General features: G+C 45.2%; 1 protein-coding gene across 7 annotated transcripts in view; it reads left to right on the top strand.

Annotated features, from left to right (window-relative positions):
- Positions 1-13698, top strand: part of SYNDIG1 (synapse differentiation inducing 1) — a 186651-nt gene that overhangs the window by 61115 nt on the left and 111838 nt on the right. Inside the window, exon 1 of one of the 7 annotated variants that reach the window (XM_046679676.1) lies at positions 12569-12633. The exons of the other annotated variants lie outside the window; for them this stretch is intronic. The gene's annotated coding sequence lies outside the window, so the exon portion shown is untranslated. Of the gene's footprint in view, positions 1-12568; positions 12634-13698 lie in introns of those variants that run through there. 7 annotated transcript variants of the gene reach the window in all.

The following is a 13698-nucleotide window of genomic DNA, read 5'->3' as shown; positions in this document are numbered from 1 at the left end:
GTCGATGATACAACATTTTGCAGTTGTAATGTGTCATTTAAATGTTAAGTAACAATAACTGATCTTGTTCTGAATGCTTCATTAACTGTCTCCACTGCCAAATCATAGGCTTTTCTATGTGTTTGTGTTAAAGACAAATTTTAATTGCTTTAATGAGGATTTGCAAGCAGCTCTTTTCTCTCAACACTTGGGCTTTGGCGGAAAGACACACATTATTTGCATAGCAAAGGGAAGAATGCTGTTTACACAGAGGCTGCGAACAGTGTTGGGGCTTAGGAAAGACCCAGCACAGGTGTCCTCCTAATGCTTGGCTTAATTGAGCTGCATGCAGAGGGATTAGAGTGTCAGGAGCACTTCCTGCCTGTCACACATCCCAGCATCCTGGCTAAACTAACTTGCTCCTAATCAGTTGTGTAGAGTTTGCTCTATCCTGTTTCTACTTGGAGACACTGCTCGAAGGGTTGCTTTTGTGTTAAATGTGACTGTTCCTGCACCAAGTCTTTGGCACATAAGGTTCTTCATCAGCCATAGAGGTACCAGCATCAGATACTACTTTATAAAATTCCTCCCACCCCACCCATAAACAGATCCTGAGCCCAGCAGTGCAGGTCTCTGAGTCTCCCTGTGGGAGGGGTGTAGGGGTCACAGTAGGGGTGGGGGGAGAGACACAGAGATTTTAAAATCCAGAAGTGTTCACAGGCTCAGTAAAAAGGGGAACTAATGTGAGAGAGCTGTAGTGCTTCCGTTTGTCTTTACTTCTTTGTTCGTGCCTTTGTTTGGAAATAATTACACTTACAACACTGGTCCCCAGAGCTTTCATTTGATTTTTTCCTAGTTATTTCCTCAGAGCAAAGCATCTATTAAACATTACAGACAAGTTTCAGAAAAATGCAACCTATAACGTACAATCCCAGTTTCTATAAGGATAGGTCCATGTATAATTCTGCTGTGATCATCATATACAGTTGCTGGGGAGCATGCCGGGGTTCTTTAAAAAGGGTGTGTGTTGTTGGGGCAGGAAGCAGACGGAAGAGAAGAGTGCTCAGCTTCTATCTTTGGCGAGGAAGGCGGGGCCTTTGGCTACAGCATGGGCTACCATTTCTGATGTGGAACTCAGACCTACCGGGCAGCTGCTGCACTTGGGCGTCTGAGTTCCGCTTCACAGCAAGGACGCAGGCTCAGCCTCCAGTATCCCCTTCCTTCAGCTGGCCGCACGACCTGGCTGCCAGTGGAGTTTCTCTGGTCCAGCTGATGTTTAGAAACCCCGCCTCTGCTTCGTGAACATGGATGATGTCTGTCACTATGTTCCAGGCCGTACGTGAAATGCCTTTCCCTCACTCCACGGTGCAGACTGAGGGTTTGTTTTGCTTTGTTTGTTTTTAAGACAATTTCGTTTTCACTATGTGTTTTCCAGAAAAATAATGCACTATTTTATCAACCACTCAGCTAGAGAAATGCAATCACGATTATTGGTCTAGTGTTACATAGGAGATCAAAGATAACAACCACTCCTCCAATAAAAGCAATAAAAAAAATGCAGCCTATCCATGTAATGGCTTATTATTCAGCCATTAAAAGGAATGAAGTGCTAAGACATACCATAACATGGATGAGTGAAAGAAGCCAGTCACAAAGACCACATGTTGTATGATTCTATTTATATGAAATGGCCAGAATAACATGTATAGAGACAGAAAGTAGATTAGTGGTTGCCGGGAGCTGGGGAAGGGTGGATGGGGAGTGGTTGCTAATGGGTATGAAGTGATGGACCTATTCTGGAATTATGTAGTGGTGGAGATTGCACAACTCAGTGAATATACTACAACCACAAAATTGTACACTTACACGTTAAGTGGGTTTTATGGTATGTAAATTATATCTCAATAATGCGATTATTTTAAAACATGAATGAACTTACTGATTAAAGCAAAAGAGAGCAGCAGAATCAGGATCTTCCTGACATGCCACCTGCCTTCAGACCTGAGAGCTGGTGGTGCGGGCCCGCAGGTGGACGTGCTTCCCCAGCTTTTGTGTTCCTCCAACTTGAGTGAGGAGACTGTAAACCTTGGAGTCAGAGATACCTGGGGTCAAATCCCACCATTTCTACTTCCTTGTTGGAGGATTTTTTCTGCTTGCATTTAGGTTATCTGCTGTTATGATTTAGGACCTTGTGGAATTTGAAAGACACCAGCAGAGACATGACGCCAGGCTGAATCCCTGAGGTTGCTGGGGGCATTCGTTTTCTTGGTGAAGAGTTGGTGAGTCAGGGTCTTATCCTGTGCCCTAGAGGCCAGAAAACCTAATTCTTTCTCAACTGGTGAGAATCCATGTTTTAGAGGGCAGGCTTAAATCATCCCACCGCCTGAGACTGCTCTACAGAATCAGATTGCCGATTTATTGATTAGCAGTGAGGAATTATGCTCTGGGGGACTGAGGACATAAAGCCTGTGTGACCCTATATACCCTCTCCCTGTAATAAGGCAGCTTATGAATTTTCAGAGAGAATTAACTGTCTCGTGGGCCTGTTTTTGATTTTTGATTTAAAATGTGTTCACCCAAGCCAGCACGAGACCCTTCGATCTCTCTGGCCTAGGAGGCCTTCCATCTCTTTATGGTGGCTTCTGTTTGGGTGTGTGAAGGCAAACATGTGCCCTCTTCTCCAAGTTCTGACAAGAGAAACAAGTTGCAGTCATTCGATAATGTCATAGATTTGTGTGCTCACAGATGTGCAGGTGGCTGGCTTGGTTCTCTTCTCTATCCAGAAGTGGTGGTGGTGCCTCACAGGCTTGTTGGACAAGAGTCTGATGCCCTGGCTTCCTTCTCCAAGAAGGAGGCCCCAAGATGAGAATCTAGGAGCACCAGTAGAGGAGCAGGGAAGTGAGACAGGAAAGGAAGAGGCAGACAAAGGATGCATTATGCAGCAAGGTAACCTCTGGACACCTGGCGCTCAGGCCTCCTGGGCCTGTGGGAGAGTGTGCATGACACCCACCTCAGACTGTCCCACCCAAGGGACAAAGATGCTGGGCATTTATCCATCAACTCCCCATCTGTCATGGCCGAAGCTGCAGCAGAGGCCTTAAGCCCTCTGACCTGGCCTGTGTGAGCCAAGATGGCACCAGCAGTCCCTGGAATGCTGGGAGCCAGGGCACGGAGTGCGTCACCCATGGGTTCAACTCACCTGATATATGTGAATTCATCATCATCCCCCAACTTTCCTAAACCCATCTCTCACCCATTGTTCCCTACCTTGATAAATAGCACCTCAGTCCACCCAGGGCCTGGGCCAGAAGAAGGGGTGCCTTATCTTCACTTCCTCTACTTCTATCCCATTATGCATATTCAAGAAAGCACCCAGACCTGTTGATTCTTGCCTCCTACACGCCTTCTGGACTGCACACATCTTTCCATCCACACCTCTTCCTGTGGTCCAGCCACCAGCACCTTCGCCTGGATTCCTGCTTCCAGCCTTCTCAGAGGCACATCTAAGGGCCTCTCCTCTCCATCCCGCTCGTTGCTAGACTCCTAAGGTTGTCAGGACAGGCTTCAGTGCTCCTGTCACCATTCTCACCCTCCCATCTCTCCCAACCCTGTGCTACATCCAGCTCCACTGGCCTCTGTCCTGCTTGTTCCATGCCTTAGAGCTCCAAATAAAGCATTTGACATGCTGTTCCCTCAGTCTGGAACACCTTGCCTTTTGGTTTTGACCCCTACTCCTCCCCACCCTTCAAGTCTTACCTTTAGTGGCGTCTCCACGGGAAGCTCTTTCTAAAGCCCCAGGCTGGGTTATTGTGCCCAGTTATCATCTAATCTCACAAGGTGGGCCTCTCCTTGTCTAGAGCTCTGGGCATAATTTAGTATGTGTGCAAAGATGGCCTTTCTCCTGGGCTGTGAGCAGCATCCTGACCAGATGGCCTTCTGGTCCCTCAACTCCGCCACCATGCTCAGCACACTTCCCATTCACAATCGTGCCCACTAAATGCATGTCAGGTGGATGCATGGAAGTGCCCCATACGTGCCGTGCCTGCTGTGTGCTAGGAGCTGGATACATGCAGACTTCCTTCCTTCTCTGGTTTTGGGGAGAGAGTTCGAATTCCTGGTTTTGAAAGTTTTATAGGTGACATTGCATTGGGGGTTGAGGACACCTTTGCTTAGGCCATGGTCCACTCTGGAGAGCTGGCTTTTGTCCCCCCAGAGCCTGACTTTCCAACTGAAGGGCAGTTTTTGCGCTTGTATGAGAGATGATTGTCCCTTGGGGGTGGGGGTGTTTGCTGGCCCAGGTTGAGAAAGGCTCCCACATCCAGACTCATAGGAAAAGCTGCTCCTATTCTCTTTAGATATTATTCTCGTTAATTAAAATAGGCTGTTACCTTTAATTAAAACAAGGATGAGATGGGAATCATTACCTGCTTTTAGGCAGGAGCATAGGAGTCTGCTGAAATTCACTGATGGCTTATGTGCAAACACGTCCTAGGTGAGAATAGGACTTCCTCTTTGTCCAAAGGAAGTTCTAGGAAATTGTTTGAGGAAAGTCTAACCCTCATCATCAAGGGTGTAGAAATGTGCTTTTCTCCTATACAATTTGGAATTTCTGTCTGGAATAGTTTCTTCATAAGTGAAAAGTTTATTTGTAAATCAAGAAAAGCCAGTAACATTCTAAGATAGGTGAGCTTTTAAATTACCCATCTTTCTGGGTTGGTGACTAAACGAGTGGTTTCTCTTGATTGATAAAGAAGAATGTTTTGTTTTCATCAGTGAAGTTCTTGTCGCATGTATTTCTGGGCCCAGTTGTGGCCTATATTGGCAAAACATCATTAGTTATTCATCACGCACTTGTGGACCCAATGAATAATCTAGGACTTGTCATCAGACTTGCACGGGTGGTTGAGTGGGTCTCTGACCTGGAGGAGCTCGCAGACCAGTTGAGGCCAAGCCCTGTCCAAGGTGAATCACAGGGAGCATGGCAAGTGTTGTCACAGAGGCCTGACCTGGACGCTGCTCCACGATGGGGGTGATACCTGAGCAAAGCCTCTGTGGAGTTAGTGGGCAGCTGAGGGGAGAGGACAAAGGCAGGAGAGTGCGACAGACTCAGGTGGTCTCAGCACACAAAGAGGCCAGTTCCAGCAGACATTTGTCTCTGCAAAAGTGAGAAGTTGGGCGTCCCGAGTCTGGTGTGGGGTCCAGTGTGATGGAAGGTGAGGCTGGAATGGGGCATCAGGAGCAGACCCAGGCCTTGTAGCCCAAGCTGAGGCCTGGAGTGTGGATGGTGGGCCCACCTGAGCCTTTCAGGAGAGACATAATCAGAAGTGCAGCCCCCGCACTCGTGGGCCTGGGGAGGGATTTGGCAAACAAGAAAGTTTGTGGACTCAAAGAGTACTGTCCATAATTTTTGTACGAAAATGAACCACCATGAATAAATTTGGGAAATTATTCATAAACATCTCTGCTTTCAGTGTCTTTTGAAAAGTTAGAAGTGGCAATGTGGAAAGGCATTCCAGCATGGGGACTGGCAGCAGGAGTCAGGAGCCAGCAGCTACCCCTCCAGGCTGGTGGCAGTGTGCCCTGGGCCACTGCGGGCAGGTGTCAGACCCTTTCTGGGTGGCCTGAATCTGAGGGGCATCTCTGAGGGAAAGCAACAAAATTGGTGACTGGGTGGTGTGGAGGTGGTGGAAAAAAGAGTTAAGATTGGCTTTGAACTTGGAAATTGAAGGAACAAGTGATGCGAGAGTGATTTTCAGACTAGATTTAATGGCAACAGAAGCACCAAGAATCAAATCCCAAACCAACCAAAAAATCAACCAAAAAAATGGGCGGGGGACCCAAAAATGCTACCCTCAGCCCTGCTCTCAATTCTCCTGCCTCCATTATTTCCTGTTTTGCCTGTTTTCTCTTCCTGGATGGCTCCTCTGTCTTGGAGGCTGTTCATAACTATTTTTCTACAAATTATTCAGAAACGATTTCAGGTAATTTCTCATCTCTGACCCGAGTAGTAATAGGGTTTGGTGCCAGCTCTTGTTTCTAGACTCCTCCTAGATGAGCCGCGCTCTGCCTCCAGATGGGGGAGCCCAGGCTCTCTGTGAACAAGCTGTAGTTACCACTCAGCGTGTGGTACTCAGAGACCCCCAGGCGAGCAAGGCCGCCGGTGCCCTTACTAATCCCAGGGGCCAGGTCCTGGGGGCTGTGCAGTGAGCTCCAAGCACCTGGCCAGGAGTTCTCCCTGGGCTTTTGGGAGACAGCCACAGGCCACACAGCCACTTCAGTGTTAGAAGCCCAGTGTGTCATTCACAAACATCCTCACCCAGGTGATGCTAGCTGAACACAGTCTTCTGGAAAGTGGCAAACCACACACAGCCTGGAAGAATGCTTGTACTTGAGAGGAGCGAGTGAGACGGACACACAGTGTGCCTGCGTTCGGCACCTCCTGCTACCCCTGCCCCACACAGGACCCCATCAGTTAGAAGGGAAGAATTCGCTGTGTGAAGCCCGCGTTTCCAGCAGGGTCTCCAGGACCTGTGTCCCTCGGGAAGGGCTCTGTTGTCTGGAGTGACGGCAGCACAGGAGCTGCTGGTTGTGGAATCCTCCCCACTGCCATGGCTGCTCACAGTGCCTCCTTACAATCCACTTGTCAAAGAGATGAGATACACAAAGCACAGGAATCTGGAATCAGTGCTCCCTTGGTTCCTGCCACCCTGTGGGTTCCCACAGGGCCTCAGGCCCTTCTCACTGCCCGGAAGCCAGCTTCATTCACTGCCCGGGGCATCAAAGCCAGATGGCCCGTGTCTCCTATGCTTCCTCTGGGCCCATTCCCCACACCATGCACAAATCCATCTACCTGGGCTGCCTCTGTGTTGAGCACACTCCACACAAAGCCTTTCTTCACCTGTTCCCATTCTTGATCAAAGTGAATGTTTTATCTGTGCGTTGGCATTCAAGACCTTCCAAATAAGGCCCCTCCCCTCCTTCGGTTGCACCCCTTTCTGTTAGAATTTCACCAAAATCTACCTGTACATGTCCCTTCTCTTCGCCTTTGTTTCATGCTGTTCCCTCTGCCTGAAACATCTTTCTTACACATCCTCGCCTGTTGATTTTTAAAAAAACTCTTTGTTATAGAAAATTTCAAACATACATGAAAGTAGAGAGAATTGGTCGGGACCCATCGACCAAGTTCATTGATTACCAACCCATGGCCAGGCTTGTTTTCTCTGTGCCCTACCCACTGCTCCTCCCTATCCGGATGAGGTTTTAACAAATCCCAGACATTATATCATTTATTTCATCTGTAAATACTTTAGTGTGAGTCTCTAAAAGTAGCTATCTCTTTTTTAATCCTCATCGTGTACTTTCAAAACATTAACAATACCTAAATAAATTACGGGAACTCCATAGTATCAACTATCCAGCCAGTGCTCTCACTTCTCCAAGGTCTTAATATGCAAACCCATATGCATATATGTATAAATCAGACATTTATGGGTACATATGTGTGTACACATGTGTATGTGTGTCTATATACATGTACATACACATATGCATATAAAAAAATCTCAATTTATTTGCTTGAATTAGATCCAAATAAGATTAATATATATAATTAGTTGCTATGTCTTCTGTCTTTTTAATCTATAGAATCTTTCTCTATCTCTATCTCTCTCTCTGTTTCTTAATCCTTACAATTTCTGGGTTATTTTCCCTGTAGAGTTTACCACATTCTGGATTTCGCTGATTGCATACACCCATGATGTCATCGGGCATGTTCTTCTGTCCTCTGAATTTCTTATAATTGGTAGTTAGATATAGAGATTTATTAAAATAAGATTGTTTTTTGTTGTGTTTTGTTGGCAAGAAGACTTCATAGGTGATGGCATGCATTTCCACAGAAGGCATGTAATGTCCGTTGTCTTTATTTTTGTCATGCTAGTAGCCATTGACAGCTACCAGCCCTTACATAACATCTCTCTGCTAATTTTCGTCATAGCTTATATTCAGTTAGCTTCCCCAGGAAGATCTCATGTGAACAAATGCCTCCAGTGCTTTCATGTCACCTTACCTTCAGCCTTAAACTTGAAGGTCAATTTGACTACATGTAAAATCTTTGACGTTTGGTTGCCTTGAGTATGTTCAGTCTTCTCTGCATTGGCTTCTGTTATAAAGCATTTTTGCTCACAAGTCTGATGACAATCTGAGTTTCTTACCCTTTTTAGTGACTCAGGTTTTTTCCCTGAATAGCCAAAGGTGTTTTTATGTTTGTTTCTTTTTCTTTAAGGTTTAGTAGATTTGCTACAATTTATATTGGGGCCGGTCATAATGGGTCTGTTTTCCCAGATGCTTATTGTCACCTTTCAACATGTGTTTCAGGAGTTTTCTTCAATCATAGTTTTAGTATTTGCTGTTATCCATTGTTTATTCTCTTCTCCAGTCTCCTTTTATATGCACATTGTACTTTCTTTGCCTTTATTATATATTTATGACTTTCTTTCAAAATATTTTTAGCGCTTTAAATGCACACAATGAAATGCACGTCTTCAGTGCTACAGTTTGATTAGTTTTGGCAAACGCATACATCTACATAACCTCTGCTTTCCCAAGATACGGAGCGTTTGCATCACCTCAGAAGATTCCCTCGTGCCCTTTCCACAAAAGAGTCCTCCCCACCCTGAGTCAAACAGTGTTTTTTGGTTTTTGTTTTAGGGTATGGTTTTTTGGTGAGGAAGATTGGCCTTGAGTTAACATGTGTTGCCAATCTTCCTCTTTTTTTTTTTCTTCTCCCCAAAGCCCCGGTACATAGTTGTATATCCTAGTTGTACGTACTTCTAGTTCTTCTCTGTGGGATGCCGCCTCAGCATGGCTTGACAAGCAGTGTGTAGGTCCACACCCAGGATCCGAACCAGTGAGCCCTGGGCCGCGGAAGTGGGGCATGTGAACTTAACCACTATGCGACCAGGCCAGCCCCTCCAACAGTGTTTTGGTTGTTTCCGTAATACAACACTTTTGTCTACTCTAGAAAAATTTCGTATAAATTGAAGTAGTCATGGTTTTTTTTTTTATTTAAAACATTTTTCTATTTTCCACGTTCTGTTTCTTTTAAGGTAAGATCCACTGCATTTATTCACTCCTGTGTCCCTTCTGGTTTAGCCTTGATTTCTGAAATTATTTTTGCTTGCATTTCTAATTCTTTCCTGAGTTCTGTTCACATCTCTTTCTGTTCTCAAATTACATTGCTTCTGATTTTTCCCCCAATTCTGATTTATGTTGTTCTCTCACAATTTCTATTATTTTTGCAATTCCTTTTAGCTCATTTTAAAATATTAGACTTCAGTTTCATGTTGGCATGGCTTTCTGGTATGTTCAGCCTAACTACTATTGCAGTGGTTTTTGTCATTGCTTTCTTTTTCATTGATTCAACTTTTTTTTTTTTTAGGAAGATTAGCCCTGAGCTAACATCTGCTGCCAGTCCTCCTCTTTTTTGCTGAGGAAGACTGGCTCTGAGCTAACATCCATGCCTATCTTCCTCCACTTTATATGTGGGATGCCTACCACAGCATGGCTTGCCAAGTGGTGCCGTGTCTGCACCCCGGATCTGAACCAGCGAACCCCGGGCCGCCAAAGCAAAACGTGCAAACTTAACTGCTGCACCTCCAGGCTGGCCCATCAACTTTTAATGTTAGGAACTCATCTTTCTATCTCTAGCAGCACCTAACACAGTTCCTTGAAATAATAAGCAATTGATAAATACATATATATAAACATACATACATATATACACAGTGCCTTGAAATAATAAGCAATTGATAAATACATATATATAAACATACATACATATATATATTTTTTTTTTAGTGAGGAAGATTGGCCCTGAGTTAACATCTGTCGCCTGAGCTAACATCTGTGCCAATCTTCCTCTATTTTGTATCATGCTGGGTCACCACCACAGCATGGCTTGATGAATGGTGCATAGTTCTGTGCCTGGGATCCTAACCCACAAACTGTGGGCTATCAATGAGGAGCATGCAAACTTACCCACTATGCCACTGAGCTGGCCCTGATAAAGACATATTTTATTGAACTGAAACCTAGCCTATTGTGATCAATGTGAGATTTTTCTCACCTTGTGGAAATACCTCATCCCATAAAACTCCAAGACTTGAGGGCCAAGAGGTACGAATCATAGAGCTGAAAGGGACCTTTCAGCTTCTCTTGCTCAACTGCTTTATCAATAATTCCACTTTCAGAAGGAACTAGCCCAAGATCATACAGACATTTAGTAGCAAATCTGAGGCTGCGTCCCTGGCGTCTTGATTCTTATTGTAGTGCTCTTTGTATCACGGCAGTCTCAAAGTAAAGAGAAATGTGTTCCTCCGCAATAGAATATTGGTGCAGGTGTTTCTCACCTACTTCTGTCTTTTTCTTGTACAGTCCCTATCAATTTTCTTATCCACCTGATATTTACCCACACTTGTGGGCAGGAGGGTTCTTCCAGCAGTAGTACAGAGAGCGAGACCCATGGCAGGAGGAGTGAGGGGGTCACACTCAGGGACAAGGAGCCCTTCTTCACTGCCCCCACTGCCAGCTCAGGAAGGCAGCAGGTGTAGCCTAGGGCCAGCATTGTACCTCAACCAGCTGCCCCTAAAGACTAACAAAAACAGATTTCAAGGCCAATTTCACCACAGGTTGAAATTGGGAGCCCAGCTGAGTTTGCAGCCCAGAAAGAGTTTGTCAACAGAAGGCAGCATCCTAGACATAGCAGAGGCCATTCAAGCAGAAATAAAGGATCAAGTGAGAAGCTTTCCTCTTTGCAGCCACTGGTTCTGAGTGTGGTGGACTGAGGAAAAGATACAGAATAAGCAAAGTATGATTTGTTATATAATGTAGCCAGTTATATAATTAGGTACCTGTTATGGAGAGCCTTGGAGGAAGAGCACAGTGCCTGGGTAAGACTCCAGACAGCCCTGGCGAGGAGACTGCGGGATTGCTGAGCTGGTAGCAGCCCTGGAGGCGTTCTTTCCCCGTGTTCTCTCTAAGCTGCTAAACTCAGGCTTGAGCAAAGGCTGTCAGCAGGAGTGGGTAGAAGAGAACACAAAGGAAATGAGCTAATGGGACTTGTGAAGTTAAAGACAATATATATGACAAGCCTGTCTGTGTTAAAAGAAATATTGAAGGACAATGCAGTGACAAAAATAAAATTCCACTAATTTCAGCCCCTTTCACTCAGATGTAATCATAATCTATGACACTCAAAGTAGGAAAAGTTCACTTCAAGAAGAAAAAAAGGTCTTTAAGAATGCAAATTGTTGGAGCCAGCCCGGTGGCACAGCGGTTAAGTTTGCACATTCTGCTTCTCAGCAGCCTGGGGTTCGCCGGTTCGGATCCCGGGTGCAGACATGGCACTGCTTGGCACGCCATGCTGTGGTAGGCGTCCCACATACAAAGTAGAGGAAGATGGGCACGGATGTTAGCTCAGGGCCAGGCTTCCTCAGCAAAAAGAGGAGGACTGGCAGTAGTTAGCTCAGGGCTAGTCTTCCTGAAAAAAAAAAGAAAAGAAAAGAGTGCAAATTGTTTGATATATTTACTTGAATACTTAACAAAAGATAGTAATTAATCAGTTGTAAAATCGAGCCAACTTGTACCACAGGCCAAAACGTGCAGTATACAATATAGAACAGTGTCCTTCAACTCTAAGGTGCACAACAGTCACTGTGATCACGTGCAAATGCAGAGTCTGAGTCAGTAGTTCCAGGTGGCGCTCAAGCGGCTGCCTTCCTAACAAACTCCCAGTTCTCAGCTGGGACTTTGGGTGGCAAACTCTAGAAAGCATCTAAGAGACCTACACTGGTCTTCCTCAAGATGCCATAACATCAAATTCACGTCTGGGGCTGTGCAGCTCAAGGAGGTCACTCAGTAGGGATAATTCTAATCACGTAACACTTGAGACTGTTTGTTTCAACACATGTTCGTTGAGTACCTGCTGCATACCAGGTGCTAGCAAGGGAAAGGGTAACCCTGGCTCTTTGGTCTCAGGGAACTCCTGGACAGGGGCAGGGGCAGGGGCTGGGAGAGGGTGTTTGCGTTAGTAGCTGTCAAGCTGGCAGAGAAGGAGGCAACAGGAACTATACAGCTTCTGAGAATACACCAGAAAAGGAAGAGGTTTCTCTGGCTAGGAGAGAGCAAGTGATTCCATTGGAGAGGTGGAATTTGGACAAACGCAACCAAATGTCTTTTATAAGATACCTACAATGGATCTAGGTAGAAGAGCTAAGACTGAGAAACCAAACTGAATATCAAGAAGGTTGTTCTAGTCTTGGTCGTACATCCAGAGATCACAAACCACATGAGGGGCCCAATTGTGGGATCACCCCAGTGCCGTCTCTGTGGAAGGAGGAAGATTAGAGAAGTTGAGTAGTTGGACCAGAAATACCTCAACAAGCGTGTTGTACCAGCCTGGAAGATGGTCGAGCACAGATATGATGCCCGAACACATGTGCCTTGCATGTTGCCGGTGCTCAAAAGATCTTGTTCAAATAGTTTAATTAATGGTTTTAAATTGCAGATTGTGAATGTGCCTCCAGAGTGGAATACTTCTTCGTGCCACGTAAGCAGAGTAGCAGTGTGTTTTTGGACCTCTCTTAAATCTGACACAGAGTACGTTGATAATACCCGCCATCTCTCAGTGCATTTACATACTGTAGTTTGAGTAGTCATTTGTCAACTCTGTTAAAACTGTTATTTTCCAATGAGTCACAAAGGTGTCCTCTCTATCTCTCCTCCTCTGGTAAGTCTGGAATTTTAGATTCCTGCAACTACCACCAAATAAAGCCATTACAATATAAGAAAATTCTTAAACCTCAGAGAAAGCCAGAGCACCTGAAGTCCCCAAGATGAGGTTTCCTTACATAATAATTATTAACTTGCAAAGAGGAAATTCATTCTTTATCTCCAAAAATCATAAGCTTGGTTATCTTCTTTTCTTTTTTTTTTTAACATTTGAAACCCTGAAAAGGAACATGATCCAGGGAGAAACAATTTAGAGGACTCCTTAACTGCATCCCAAATTTGAGGATGTTTCTCCAAGTAGAGCCCCATTAAGGCAGGAAGTTTCTAGTCCGACTTCTGGGACTGTGCTGGAAGGCCAGTAGACATGCGTGAGTGTTGAGATAGTTCTAATAGGTACTTTAGAATGTGCTAGAATGTACATGTGAGTGTTGCCTCAGTTGGGGAATTTTGTCCATATACAGTACTAATGGTGTGGGTCTTCCTGTCATTTATCTTTTAAATCTGTGTGGGACATTATTTTAGACCCTTTCTTCCTTGAGTGTATGTTTTCTACTCATGAGTATCCATGGATCTTCCGCATTGCAGGTTTATGGCCTTATCTTCCCTGTGGGCTGGTCTGATGCTAATGGAATGGATTTACCTGTGGGTTTCTGGATGTCTGCTGGCAATCCTAGGTTTCTCTAGAGCTGCAGGGGTTCCAGTTCCTGCAGAGTCTCCTTCATTTAGAAGCAGAGCCTTTACAGAGATTCAAGTAATCCATTTCTGGCTTGCGCTGGCTGGCTGCCCTGATAGAGCCTTTTATAAATTGCGGGCATAGGCAGGACTGGAATATCGTCTGACTCTCCCAGCTACTGTGCATATCAGCTGACTAGTGCCTCTGAGAGAAGGGGCTGAGTGATTAGCTCTTTTTCAGGTATGATTTCCATGTCTCAT

Source organism: Equus quagga, chromosome 12 (genome assembly GCF_021613505.1).
Source record: "Equus quagga isolate Etosha38 chromosome 12, UCLA_HA_Equagga_1.0, whole genome shotgun sequence".
Lineage (NCBI taxonomy): Eukaryota > Metazoa > Chordata > Mammalia > Perissodactyla > Equidae > Equus > Equus quagga.
Note: the sequence above shows the minus strand (reverse complement) of the source record. Positions and strands in the feature narration are given on the sequence as shown.